A 12,772-nucleotide genomic window follows, 5' to 3' on the forward strand; every position below is an offset into this window, starting at 1 on the left:
TTTTATCTGTTTGCAAATGTTCAGTGTAATGGTTTGAAACCCAGCCGTGAGCTGCCGCCGCCCACACAAAGCTGCCGTGGCGCTGAGCTCCGGCAGGCAAGCCATCTCCCCTGTGTCGGCCATTACCCCAAACCCACACCAGGGCAGGCTGCTTATCACCCCCCCGGTGTCCCTCTGCCACCCCCCATACACACACCCCGCACTCCACCCCCCCCCCGACTCCCACCACCCCCACACACACCATTCGTCTTTTTTTTTTTTTAACTCTCCAGCACTCGGTTTTCTCTAGAGGAGGCACAAAGAGAAGCAGAGATGGGACGAGCAGGGAGAATCCTCCTGCCTCATCAGAGCCACCAGCTTTCAGGAGAGCGCGGCAGCCCCCCGCTGCCTGTGGACTGACCACTGAAAGGTGAGAGGGGACTTTGTGGTTTCTTTATGCACCTGGGGTGCAAGGCCAGGTGACGGGCTCTGATCCTGATGCCAGGTCTCTTGCCTCTGAATGACTGTGAGGCAAGCATGACCGATGCCTCTTTCCAACACACGCAGTTGTTTCTGACACAATCCCCCACTCAGGGGCACACAAGAGCTCTGGAATCCAGGGGGTTCTGGTCCCCCCCTCCCCCTCCCCCGCTTCCTTCCTCCATATTCCAGCACAGCCTCCAAACCCTGAGGTGTGGAGCAGTGTGTGAGCCTGCCTTCTCCTTGACCTGTTGATTTCCGACTTAAGGCTGCTGGCCCTTCCTCCCCAGAGTGAGCAGTGACCCACACTTTGGGGGCCATATGAAATGGTCCTCCATCCAAGGGGCTTTGGGAAACTTCTTTCCCTAGTGGCCCTAAGCCAGGTAATCAGAAGCAATCAGACTCAGCTGTCCAGCTAATCTGTATGAAATAGGCTTCCTTCCTTGCAGAAATCAACAAAGTTTAAAATAGATAGGACTGTAATCGGAAACGAAGCTATAGACTTGTATGTGATGTAACAGGCAGGGGCATCCGCATGGAAAATATGAAGTACAAATGACACGGGTTAGGACCATGGGAGCCAGGAAAAGAAAGCAATGACTTCCTTGCTTATTAAGCATGTTTATGGGTCGGAGGGTAGCTGAGGGAGACCATTGCTTCCACAAGTGGAACCTCCCAACACAAAGAAAGAAGAAAAACAAAGGTGGGGAGAAAGAGGAGAGAGAGAGAAAGAGGGAGAAGGGGAGAGGGAGAGAGAGACAGAGAGATAGAGAAACAGGGAATAATATAATGCACATGTACAGGAGAAGCTGAGAGAATTCTGTGCAGTCAGAGATGAGTCAGTTGGAAAAAGCTCTATTTTTAGTTTTCAAACTCTGCTGTTGCAGTTTGCCTGGCATTAATTAATGTCACAGGCATGTTCCATACAAAGTTCTGAAGGTCCTTGGCGTGCCATTCAGACTGAAGGTGTTGATCTCAAGCATGGACTCTCCACAAGGCCTTTCAGGCCAGTCTCTGACAAAAACACGTGTCCAGAATGTTCTGCCCTCTGCCCTTGGCCTCTCCGGGTGTATCCGTTAGTCTCTTGGCTCCAGCTCTTCACTGCCTGGCCATTGGCCAAGGGAGAACTACAATTGTTATGTCTTGTTTTTCTTAAAGGAAAGGTTGTACAAGCTGAAATTAGTGTGTTGTTGTTGGGGTGGTGGGGGGGTGGTGATAGAGGTGGTAGTAGTGGGTGGGGGATACAGCTTCGAATAAAAACGGGAGGCCCTGGGGCATTCCTACCCCTAGGAAGAGGGATGCTGACTTTGACAAAGTAGGTTTTTATACACCTCCCCCTCAAAGCCTGCTTCTGTTTCAAGTAAGTCTGTTCTTTTGAAAAACTACATCAGGGATAGAGAGGCCCCTGGCACAGAGCCATGATCTCCAGGAGAAGACAGAGGCAGTGGGCAGGCTGAGCACAGGCAGAAGGGAAAAATGGAAGGCCTGATGGCATCCAGCATCCTAGGTAGCTGCCCCAGAGCACTAACATCCTCTCCAGACCAATGAGAACAGAGAAGTCCATCCACCACAGTCCTATCCAAAGTGACCAACCACCCTTATGTTCTCTTCCGTGATCCAGAAGATTCTCCCATAGTCTGAGAGTGAGCCTGAACCATCCGTGATCCAGAAGATTCTCCCACAGTCTGAGAGTGAGCCTGAACCATCCATGGTTGTGTCTTGGATCAATGGAGGCCAGCACACAGGTTTCATCCATGAATAGTTGCCTTCTGGTTGGCCAGTCTGAGGCCAGCCTGGGATGAACTCTTCAAAGTCAGCTGGGAGACATCCCATAGTGTCTAGTGGCACACGAGAGTCCCCTCTATAGACAGAAGAGATTTTGAGTGTAGAGAAACCCTAACGACCATGGCCAGCTTCATTTCCAGACCCTGGGGAAGAATCTCCCCCCTCTAAACATCCGAAGCTGTTACAAATAGTGACCTGAACAGAGGGCGTGGGTCAACAGGACACTGCCTCTGGTGTCATGTCGCCACCTCCATTTTGGCCTGGTATTCAGATGGCAACATCAAGAACCCTGAGCTGTCCTACTCTGGATTCACAGGCCTGAGTCTGTTCTATCCCCTTAGACTCCCCCAAGTGCCCTGGCCACTTTCCTTCTATCTTCCTCTGAAATACCTTTGGCATAGGAGAAGGGGGACAAGTGGAAGCTGGAGGCCAGGGACATTGTCCAGGAGAGGCAGAGGCAGAGGATGGGTTTCCATCGGTTATGACGGTCCCTGGTCCTTTCTAGCTGGCTGTACTTGAGCCACAGATACGTGGCTAAGTCTTGCCAGACCAAACAGGAAAGTGACTCTCCAGGCCCCGGCCTCTACTGGAGGTCTGACCACAGGGTGCCTGTCTAAAACTGTCAGAGCCCCAGTGGTTTCCTTGGTGCCCCAGCTGGCATTGCTGCAGATTCACCACTAGCTCAGAGGGCTGGTCTCGTTGAGGCCGTTGGAGGTAGGGAAGAATAGAGCTTTGTGTTATGTCATCCTTGCAACTTGCCTGCAGGGTGGGAGCCTGCCCAGGCCTCCTTTAGGGAGAGAAACGTGGAGTCGTGGAGTCGGATGCTTTTATCTGTTACTACACTCTATAATGTGCCCTCTGGTCTCACCATACAATCGCTCTTCTCTACAAATCTTGAGCGAAAAAGGTACATGTAAGGCATGTGTTTATCAGCGGTGTCCCTGTTCCCTGGTGTGAAAATCCTGGCCTGGCAACAGCCCTTAGGTTCAGAGCTCACACACTCCCGAGTTGCCACACACGTTCCTACCCAAGCTTGGTGGGTGTTCTCTTGTCTTTCTTGGTTCTCAGGTAGCCTAGGATGGTCTGAAACTTGCTATATGGTTGAGAATGACCTAGGCGCTCTGATCTCTCTGCCTCCACCATCTGGTGTTGGGATGGCAGGTGTGCTATGTAGGGCTGCAGATCTCAAACCCAGGACTTGTGCATGCTAGGCAAGCACTCTGCCGACTCAGCCACACCTTAGTCCCCTAGCTCCTTTAATATTGGTTCTGAGTAACCAATGAGCTTGGGCCTTGAGCTCAGGTGTTGAGCCTTGCTGCGTCCTCCTTGGTGCCGTCGAGAGAGTCTAGCACCACGCCGAATTCTCTGAAGGGGTCAAGTTGATGAGTGTGAACCAGGAAAACCAGACTGAAGGCTGATGGATGGCTCTGTAGGTAACCACAGCCTTGGATTCCTGCTCCAGCCCCTGGACTGAAATAGCCTGGCCCATATGTCGCCCCCACCCCGGTCCCCAAGCTCCAACCCCTGCCATGGCTCGCCTCTTCCTCTGTGACCTGCCACGGGCCTCACATCCTGTGCAGAGGCCCTAGAAACCGGCTCTGTTGATGAAAACACGTGTGCCCTTCACCACAGGAAGCATGGCCTCACGTTTGCAGCGATAACTGCCCAGGCTCCTCAGAGAGCAGAGGGGAGCATAGTCTAGCTTTGTACCTAGATTAGGAAGCACCCCCACCCCCGGACCCAGAAATTCTCAATTTGCCTCCCTTGAAGCCTCCTGCCCCCTCTTCCTTTCCAAGAGTAGGAAGCAGGACATTTGGGAAGCAGAGACCATGTCCCCCTGAGCACTGGAAGAACAGTGAGAAAACAGGATATTATTAATGACAGGAGGTCCTGGGCCTCAGCCCCAGGTAGGTTGTTTAGATAAAATCTAGGACATTGAATTTAAGTTAACAGCGAGTATTGTCTTGATATAAGGAGGTTGTATCCCCCTAAAACATTATTCACTGTTCTCTGCAAATACAAAACTTTTACTAAGAGTCCTGTAATTTTGACAACTAGTCACTGAGGCCTAGGAGACCCAATTCTTCACCCAGATGTAATTCTTGGGCCCTCTGGCACAAGGAAAGAGCTTTTTACATGTTTGCAAACCTTCACTCTGGACACTCTATGTCAGGAGTTTTTGAATGGCGCTGTGTCGGTACCCATGGTCCAGAGGAGAAACTGAGGCAGTGCGGTTGGTGTGAATCAGTGAAGTGATCTGATCTGCCCGCGCCTTGCCTGTCTCGCTGCATAGTGTACTCACTGGCAGTGGGTGGGTGAGCGGCGGCGCCAACTTCGGAGAGGCAGTAATGACAGGTTAGCTTGGGGAAGCTCAGTGCAGAAATGGGAGGGCTGTGTCGACACATGCAAATTATATGCAAATTATATGCAAATACACTTGGCCCTCCTGGCAGGCTCACCTAGGTGGGAGATCCATGAGCAGGTCCCCTTGTTGCCCATGGGTTTCCAGCAGGGGCAAGAGTAGCAGAAGGCTGATAGCCACTGGGACCCTGGGAGGCCTGCGTTCGCAGCGCATGTGGGCTGGGGTGAATGCACACATGTGTTCTCGCATTCTCTCGGCGTGGATGCGGATGTGAGGAGGCTGGTGTGGAGGTGGATGCATGAGGCTGTGGGGCGTGGTGATGTGTGCGTGACCTGCCACCTTGATCTGTATATTCCCAGCAAGCCACATGGCTCCTGTCTCCTGGGATAACCTCCCCCCAAAGCTCTGGCATTGCTCTATGGAGAGAAGGAAGCCCGTCCTCCCGTCTGGTGTTCCTCTAAGGAGATGCTGTAAGATCGGAGCCCTTGAAGAATACAACCCACAGCCCCACCACCATGCTACACCTGGCCTGGGGGTGAACACTGTGTACTTAATTCTCCAGGCCTGGGGTTTATGTTGCCCTAACTGAGTACAATACAGTGGGACTGGGGACGGCGGTAAGCGAAGATTTAACTCCAGAAGTTGCTCCGTAGTTTGGCCAGGTATCTGACCATGGGGGCCCAGGAGAGTAGGATATACTCTGTCTTGGCATGGATCCCCCAGACAAAGAATGCCCCAAGGGAGTTCGTATCGTTTGTGATAAAGGTTATCTGGTATCTGCGCTTTTAGAGTTAGAAGGACTGGCCTCCAAGTCTCACTGGTGTTGTGTGTTGGGAGATACTCTCCTGTGCAGGAGGATGGAGGAAGGGGACACCCAGAAGAGGGCTGCCCTGAAGTTTTCTGTCTGGCAGTATGAGGGGGAAGTCTACACCAAAGGACACCCTTACTTTTCTGTAAGTAAGAAAATGGGCCATGAAACCTGAAGCCATAGTTGTCCTTGCTGATGTCTTGTTGGCTGGTTCAGGGCAAGCCACTTCGCCGCTGTGGGCTTCTGGTCTTCATCTGTGAATGGTATATTTGGTAAGGTGCTTCTGTCCCACGTGGCTTGGAGGTCTTGGGTATATCATAGCTGGTCACACCAGTGAAGCAATGAAAAGGGACTGTCTCTCACCTTTGAAGTTCAAGCGAAGTTTGAAGTTCAAGCGAAGCCCTCTGCAACACAGTCAGGCAAAGATTCACCCGAGAAACGGTCACAGAGGTGGTATTGGTAGAGTTCAGGCTACAGAAAGGTCATTTCTGTCTGGAAGAAGATTGATTCTTAAGGCCTTTCTTGAGAAGGCAGCCCTTGGGATCCGCCATGTAGGGGTATAAGCTTTGAGTGTGTGAGCCAAGGAGACTGTGGGTAGTTACAGGTGGGAGGGGCAACATGTCACAAGTGTGAAGGAGAAACTGTAAGAGCAGAAAGCATTGTTTGATTGGACGTTCCCTTTTCCCATCCACCCATCTATTTACCCAGCCATCCAGCAACCCGCCCATCATTCCCTCATCTATCCATCCGTCCATCATTTGCATGCCCATCTGCCACCAAGCCATCCACCTAGTCATCCATTTATCCACACATCTTTCCACTCGTGCATCCACACGTCCAGCTACCCATCTGCCTCTGGCCATGAGTATGGACAGGTGAGAGAATATGATGCCTCATGGGAAACAAGTAACAATACACTTAATAATTATCACTGTGATGTGCTCAGGGGGATCTGAGATGGCTGAGGCAGTATCGAGAGCACTGGTTTTTAACCTCTGAGTCCTGATCACTTTTGGGGGATGGTGTCACACATCAGATAACCTGCCTATCAGATATTTACAGTATAATTTATAGCAATAGTAAAATTACACAACGTAATAAAGTTACATAATAATACAATGAAACAATTTTATGGTTGGGGGTCGCCACAGCATGAGGAACTGTAATAAAGGGTCGCAGCATTAGGAAGGTTGGGAACCACCGATCCAGGGCTTTTCTAAGGTTGTGACAGGTCAGGAGGAGGTAATGAGGGATAGACAGAGCATTCCAGGCCGTGAGTGTGGCTCTCTGGGGACCCTGACACAGGCAAGAGTGCAAGAAGCCAGCATGTGGATTTGCTGTAGATGACAAGAAGCAGGATTGGAGGCAAGTAGAGACATCAAATGTAGGGCCTTATGGACCAGGGACATCACTTATCCCCCAGAACAATGGAGCTGTTCAAATGTTTTCCCTGGGTGGAGATGGAACTTTATGTCTGCACTCTTTGCCTCTGAGGGGAGAGGCAGGTGCCCTGAACACCTTGACCAAAAATCTCACTTGCCTCCCAACACCATTCTCAGCCTTACTGTCCTCAGAGAGTCACCCAGACAGTGCCTTGGATGAACTGTTTCTAAGCTCTGTGTCCCACTTGGCTTCCTGTCACCTTTGCTTCAGAGAACATGTGTATTGGCTCTGGCCAACCAACTTTGAGTTTGTTCTATTTGAGCCAAATCTCAAGGAACTTTACCCAGAGGGAACAGGAAGTCCACAAGATGCGAAACATACTCAGGACCTACTGCCTGACTTTCAGGAAGGTCAGGGGCTGGTTTCTGTCTGGCCTTTTTTGCTGGTCTGGGTGCATCCCGTGGGGTGGATCTCTGAGTAGTGAGAGGCTTGGCAGAAGCTGTGTATTGCTTCATCAAGACTGGACACCAAGGCATTTGAGGTGAAATGCTTACTTACACTACACTGTCTGGCTTTTCTAAGTGTCCCCCAGCCAAGAGCTCTGATCATGAGGCTGGCAGAGTGAGTTGGACTCTCCCCTGGGCTGTCAGCATGTCTTAGAACGTGCCAGGCACTGGTGGCTGATGCTCCCCTCATCTCCAGAAGGTCAAGGATAGCACAGGAGGAGACTTTGGGCACTGTAGTGTCGGAGAGCAAAATACTTGCCTAATGTTTTGTGTGGTAGTGAGATCCTTCTTAGAGAAAGTCCCGGTGTCCCCTCACTTGCAGTGCACACAGCATGTGTTTCCCTGCACAGTTGCTCAGTGTGTGCCCATTTGGAATTAGGTGGAACATGCTAGCTGTTTGTCTGAATTGTCTAGGAGTGCACGGTTTCATGAGAGGGGTTGACCTAAGGTTCCAAGGGTTCAGAACGTGCCCAGAGCTATGAGACCCTAGAGGCAGGAGTGACTCCCCATGCCCCTTGTCTACGTCAAGCCTTATAGAGAGGGACATCTGGGACCTGGATCTGTTTTTCTCACTTCAGGGGAGGAAACAGATGCATCCAGAACCTGGCACTTCTCCAAAGATACCCAATATACATTTCCACACATGCCGGTGAACTCTATAGAATGCACACGTAGCCCTACGGGAAATGGAACTCAGGCAGCAAGCCTCCAAACTTTTCTCAGCCTACTGGGAGCTACAAACAAAGAGACTCCATGGCGCCAGCTCTTTCTAGTGTCTCTTGAGTACTGTGAAGAGGCAGGTCCACATCCACCCTTCAGGAGATCTGCTTTAAGCATCTGTCTGTTCATCCCATGGAAACTCCAACATCCCTGTTCTTGCTCCTTCTGTCCTGACCTGGCCATTTCTCTCAACCATCCCCCCATCTCCACCCCCACCACCCCGACTCCATGCCAAGCCTTCTACTACTTGGCAGACCATTTCTCCTTTCACCCTGGAGACTCTGGGTCACTTGTCCCCTGCATGCCCTCTGGCTTTTCCCAGCACTATCCTCATTGGCCTCTTGTTGGCTTTTGTGCCTTGTAAGCAAGGGACCATCTCAGGGTCTCTGTGCTTTCTGTCTTCTCTGGGCCTCCAACACCCTAGGGTCACTCAGGAGGGTCTCGCTGTGCTGATGGCTCTTTACAGCTCTATTTCTTCCTCCTGCTCATTCACTACCACTGGGGTGTATTTAACTTAATGTACTTTCTTATTTATGAACATGCCTGCCGGACTGTCAGTCTCCTGTAGACAAGACCCATAGTCTTCGCCACTGGTCCTCTGCCTGCTAGGAAGCCTAGGAATAAGTTTGGCTTTCCACCTGTTGAGCAAGCGCATGATGGTTGAATGTGTCTTGCCTGGCACCAGGGAGAGCACATGTATCTTCTCTTGTAGGTTCTGTTGGTGGGGGTGGTGGAGGTGCCTGTTTAGTTTCTTTTTGTTTTTGTTTGTTTGTTTGTTTTGTTTTTTGAGACAGGGTCTCTCTGTGTAGCCTTGGCTGTCCTGGACTCACTTTGTAGACCAGGCTGGCCTCGAAATCACAGCGATCCACCAGCCTCCGCCTCCCAAGTGCTGGGATTAAAGGCATGTGCCACCACGCCTGGCCCTGTTTAGTTTCTTTGCCATCCCGTGTTCTCTCCAGTTATCCTGATTGTGCACCACACAAAAGACGACAGGAGAGTCTAGCAGAGAGAGAGAAGTGTCCTAGGCAGGAGGAAGGGACAGAAGAGATCAGAAAAAGTCCAGGCCCCCTTTCAGCCATAGGGAAGTGGTCAAGGCAGGGCACACAGACTGATGTTTTTTTATCTTCACTCACCAGTGTGTGTGTGCCTGTGTTGGCGCATCTGCTCAGAATGCGCCACTCTGAAGAGAAGCGATGGAGTAACGCTGGCGGTGGCGTGTGGCACGGTGGAGGGTCTGACGAGAGGCGGGGCTGCTTCGGCTTGCTCAGTCGCCGGTCACCTTTCTTCTCTGCCCCATGGCCTTCAAGAGAAGAAGGGGACAGATGGTTTTTAGCTTAGATGCTGAATCTGACTGGGAAGTGAAGGGGAGATTTTTGGAAGAGGATCGTGTCCTACAGTATTATCTGCTTTTAAGGTCAAAGGAAGGATGGTGCTGGAGGAGACTTGAGCTTGACCTTGCTTGGTCAGATGGCCCCCCCCGCCCAAAAGCATGGTTGTTGCACAATTCTAGGCTCCTCTTGGGTCCTTGGTATAAGAGTTGAGTTGGAGACCCCGAGAAGAAGGGGGAGTCCCTATATCCAGGGCTTGACTTGGCAAACATCAGAGGAAGCCACTGTGGACAGTGGGAGGTGATTGTCAGTTAGTTCTCAGAACTAAAAGTAGAGTCTCTAGAAAACCTTTATGCCCTGGATAATTTGGAGGGCACGCACAGACCTGTGCAACCTTCACACCATGAAGGTGATTGCAACACCTACAGTTTCCTCTGATGTCTTCTATCTTTGTGACAATGGTAGTAAGAAAACTTAGCTCCACCTGCTAAGAATGTCTCCATGGGCACTACAGGGCTATTGGCTACAGTGGCCGTCTCACGCAAACCTCCGGAATGTATTTGCGGTGGTTGAAATTGATTATCAAATCCAAGTATCCAAGTATTGTAGGTAATTCTGGATCAGCTACTAGACTCGGCATCTGGCCATGCCTGTGGGTGACTGTCAGGATGAGGGCTGTTTGAGTGGGAACACAGTGAGTGTGGGCAACACCATTCCACGGTCCACGCTCTTGGCTGTAGCAAAAAGGAAGAAGCAAGCTGAGCACATGTGTGTGTTGCTCTCTGCTGCCTGGCCTGACCTGCAATGTGACGGATGGACTGCTGCTTTGGGATGCTGCCCATGTGGCTTCTTTCACCGAGAAGGACTGTACCCTTGAACTGTGGGCCACAGAAGCAGGAGGACCAACTGCTAGCTAATTAAGTAATAGAACATCCATCCCTTTGACTGTTTCCTCCATCACCCCCTGCTAATCACCATTTAACTCCCTTGGATGAGCCTCTTGCATCCCCCCTGGGACAGGATGCAGGACTTCCTGGGTTTTATGGCTGGCTGGCTTCTCTTAGTGGGTGCCATCAGTGTCTCTGTACTGCTGTGAAGGCCAGAGCGCCTTCTGGTTTTTTTTTTTTTTGTTTGTTTGTTTTTTTAAGAGTGACTGTTTCCATAAAGCACTTTTAATGAAGAATAAAAATATATAGAAATAAAAACAAGATCCTGGTGGGAGGCAGCTGGTGAGCCCCATGCTCAAGGGAGGAGAGGGGCTGAGGTCAGGGCAGCTTTTCCCTTCTTGCTGGGTTGTGTTTCTGATCTTTGGCTTACTAGCCAAGCTCAGTAGCTTTTGATCTCAGTTCTGCCTCTTTCCAAAAACGGGTTTGAAGGGACGTAGAGCAAGAAGACTGCCAGAGGACAGGCGGTGGGCTCAAGAGACCAAAGTCCCAAGGGAGGTCATCAAGGACTTGTTGTCAGCTGGCTTCACAGGGACACAAGTCATCTTGGCTTGTAGAAATGGCTGGCTCAGGCTAACACACAAATTTGTGGTTTTGTCTGTTTATTGAAATGTTTAAACACGACACTTTTATAAGTATACTCAACAGGCAACAATTAGCCAGTTCCCCCACTGTACCATGGTGGGTATGTGGCAGGGGCTCAGCCACAACTCCAACTTAGAAAACTTAGGAAACATACAGAGGGAGACCAAGGTTTTCCTTGTTTGTCTGCTTTTGCTGAAATTTTGAGAATTTTTTTTTTTTTCCTCTTTCTGGCCTGAAAAAATTTAATCTTCCAAACAGTGGGTGATGCCCCCCCCCCCAAAAAAAATCACTTTCCGGTGCAAAAAAAAAAAAAAAGAAAAAAGAAAAAGAAAAAGACAATTTCATTTTTACACTCTGTGATTAGAAATGGGAGAGTCAAGCACTCAGGAGCCACATCACAGGGGCATAATCTTAGGGAAATAAGTGCTCTGCTTTCCCCTGGCTTTTCGGCTGCCACTCATTCCACTTTGATTATGTGTGGCACTGCGTGAGCGCAGCCCGCAGCAATAGTTTGGGCAATTACCTGCAGAAGAACATTGGTGTACCAGCCCTGGGAGGTGCACCATTTTACCTTTCCCCCAGAGCACCAGCCACAGGCTTCTTGATGGAGACAGCTCTGCCAGCAGGAGGGGAACTGTTCCAAAATGAGTCCTGGGGACAGCCTTGGCTGCCCAGAAGCAGGATGGGGCCACAGGTCAGAGGAGGTGAGAGGGCACATGGTGGCTGTAGCTCTCTATATTTGGGCCCAAAGGATCCTATCTTTTGAGGTTCTACACATGCTGGGCCCCCCTGAGACTCTGGGGCAGCCGTGTGGAATGTCAGTCTCTCTGTTATTTGGCATCATGGTCCCTACAGAGATCCAGGGCCAGAGAAGCCAACTCTGGTGCAGCCCATCTGGTAGTTTGATGGACGGGGAATCTCAGACGTGCAGGTCTAGCCCGACACCTCTCAAGACTGGTCTGCAAAGCCCTATGGGTACATAATATATTTTTCTTGTCTTTTTTGTTTGTTTGTTTGGTTGGTTGGTTTTTCAAGACAGGGTTTCTGTGTGTAACCTTGGCTGTCCTGGACTCACTCGGTAGACCAGGCTGGCCTTGAACTCATAGCAATCCACCTGCCTCTGCCTCCTGAGTGCTGAGATTAAAGGCGTGTGCCACCACTCCCAGTGTCTTTTTTTTTTTTTTAATATAATTTTTTTTTTTAACTTTAGAAGGGACTCATACTAAAAACAATAATAGTTATTATTATAATAAACAAATTGATATATTACTAAACATAGAGGTTATTATTTATTATTCTTTGAATAAATTATTTATTAGGAATTGTTTTTAGATTGACAGAAAGCCAGCAAGCTTCTCCCAGGTGTCCATATTAACTCTTTGTCACTGTGACCTTCTTGTGACATTGGTCACCTCTGAGAAATGCACAGGTTGGGGCCTAGCCTTCTCATGAGTGCCAACAGCCCTGCAGGATGTTACCCTTCGGTTCTTGCGCCAAGCTGGGGTTGGTGGCACCTTTTATTATACAACTTTTTAAAGAGGTGTGATACTTAGAGCTGGGGGAGATGGCTCAGTGGGTAAAGAGCAAAGGTCTGAGATCAGATCCTGAGCAGCATGTAAAATGTCAGGCATGGCGGAGCGAGCCTGTAGTCCCGAGAGCTTGTCGGCCAGTCAGCCGAGCTGCTTTACTCGTCTCCGGGAGTAGTGAGAGGCCCTGTCTCAAAAGTCAAGGCGGAGAGCTGTTGGAGAAGACACACAATGTCGACTTTTGTCATTTACATGTGCATGCCAACGCGTGTATTCTTACACACACACACACACACACACACACACACACACACACACACACCACCACCACCACCACCACCACCATCACCACCACAATAATTATGG

General features: G+C 50.1%; 1 protein-coding gene across 1 annotated transcript in view; it reads left to right on the forward strand.

Annotated features, from left to right (window-relative positions):
- The first annotated feature begins 261 nt into the window (after positions 1-261).
- The window catches only part of Znf831 (zinc finger protein 831), a 132,185-nt gene continuing 119,674 nt past the window's right edge, over positions 262-12,772 (forward strand). Inside the window, exon 1 of the mRNA XM_051143903.1 lies at positions 262-409. The gene's annotated coding sequence lies outside the window, so the exon portion shown is untranslated. The remainder of the gene's footprint in view (positions 410-12,772) is intronic.

This window comes from Acomys russatus, chromosome 4 (assembly GCF_903995435.1).
Source record: "Acomys russatus chromosome 4, mAcoRus1.1, whole genome shotgun sequence".
Lineage (NCBI taxonomy): Eukaryota > Metazoa > Chordata > Mammalia > Rodentia > Muridae > Acomys > Acomys russatus.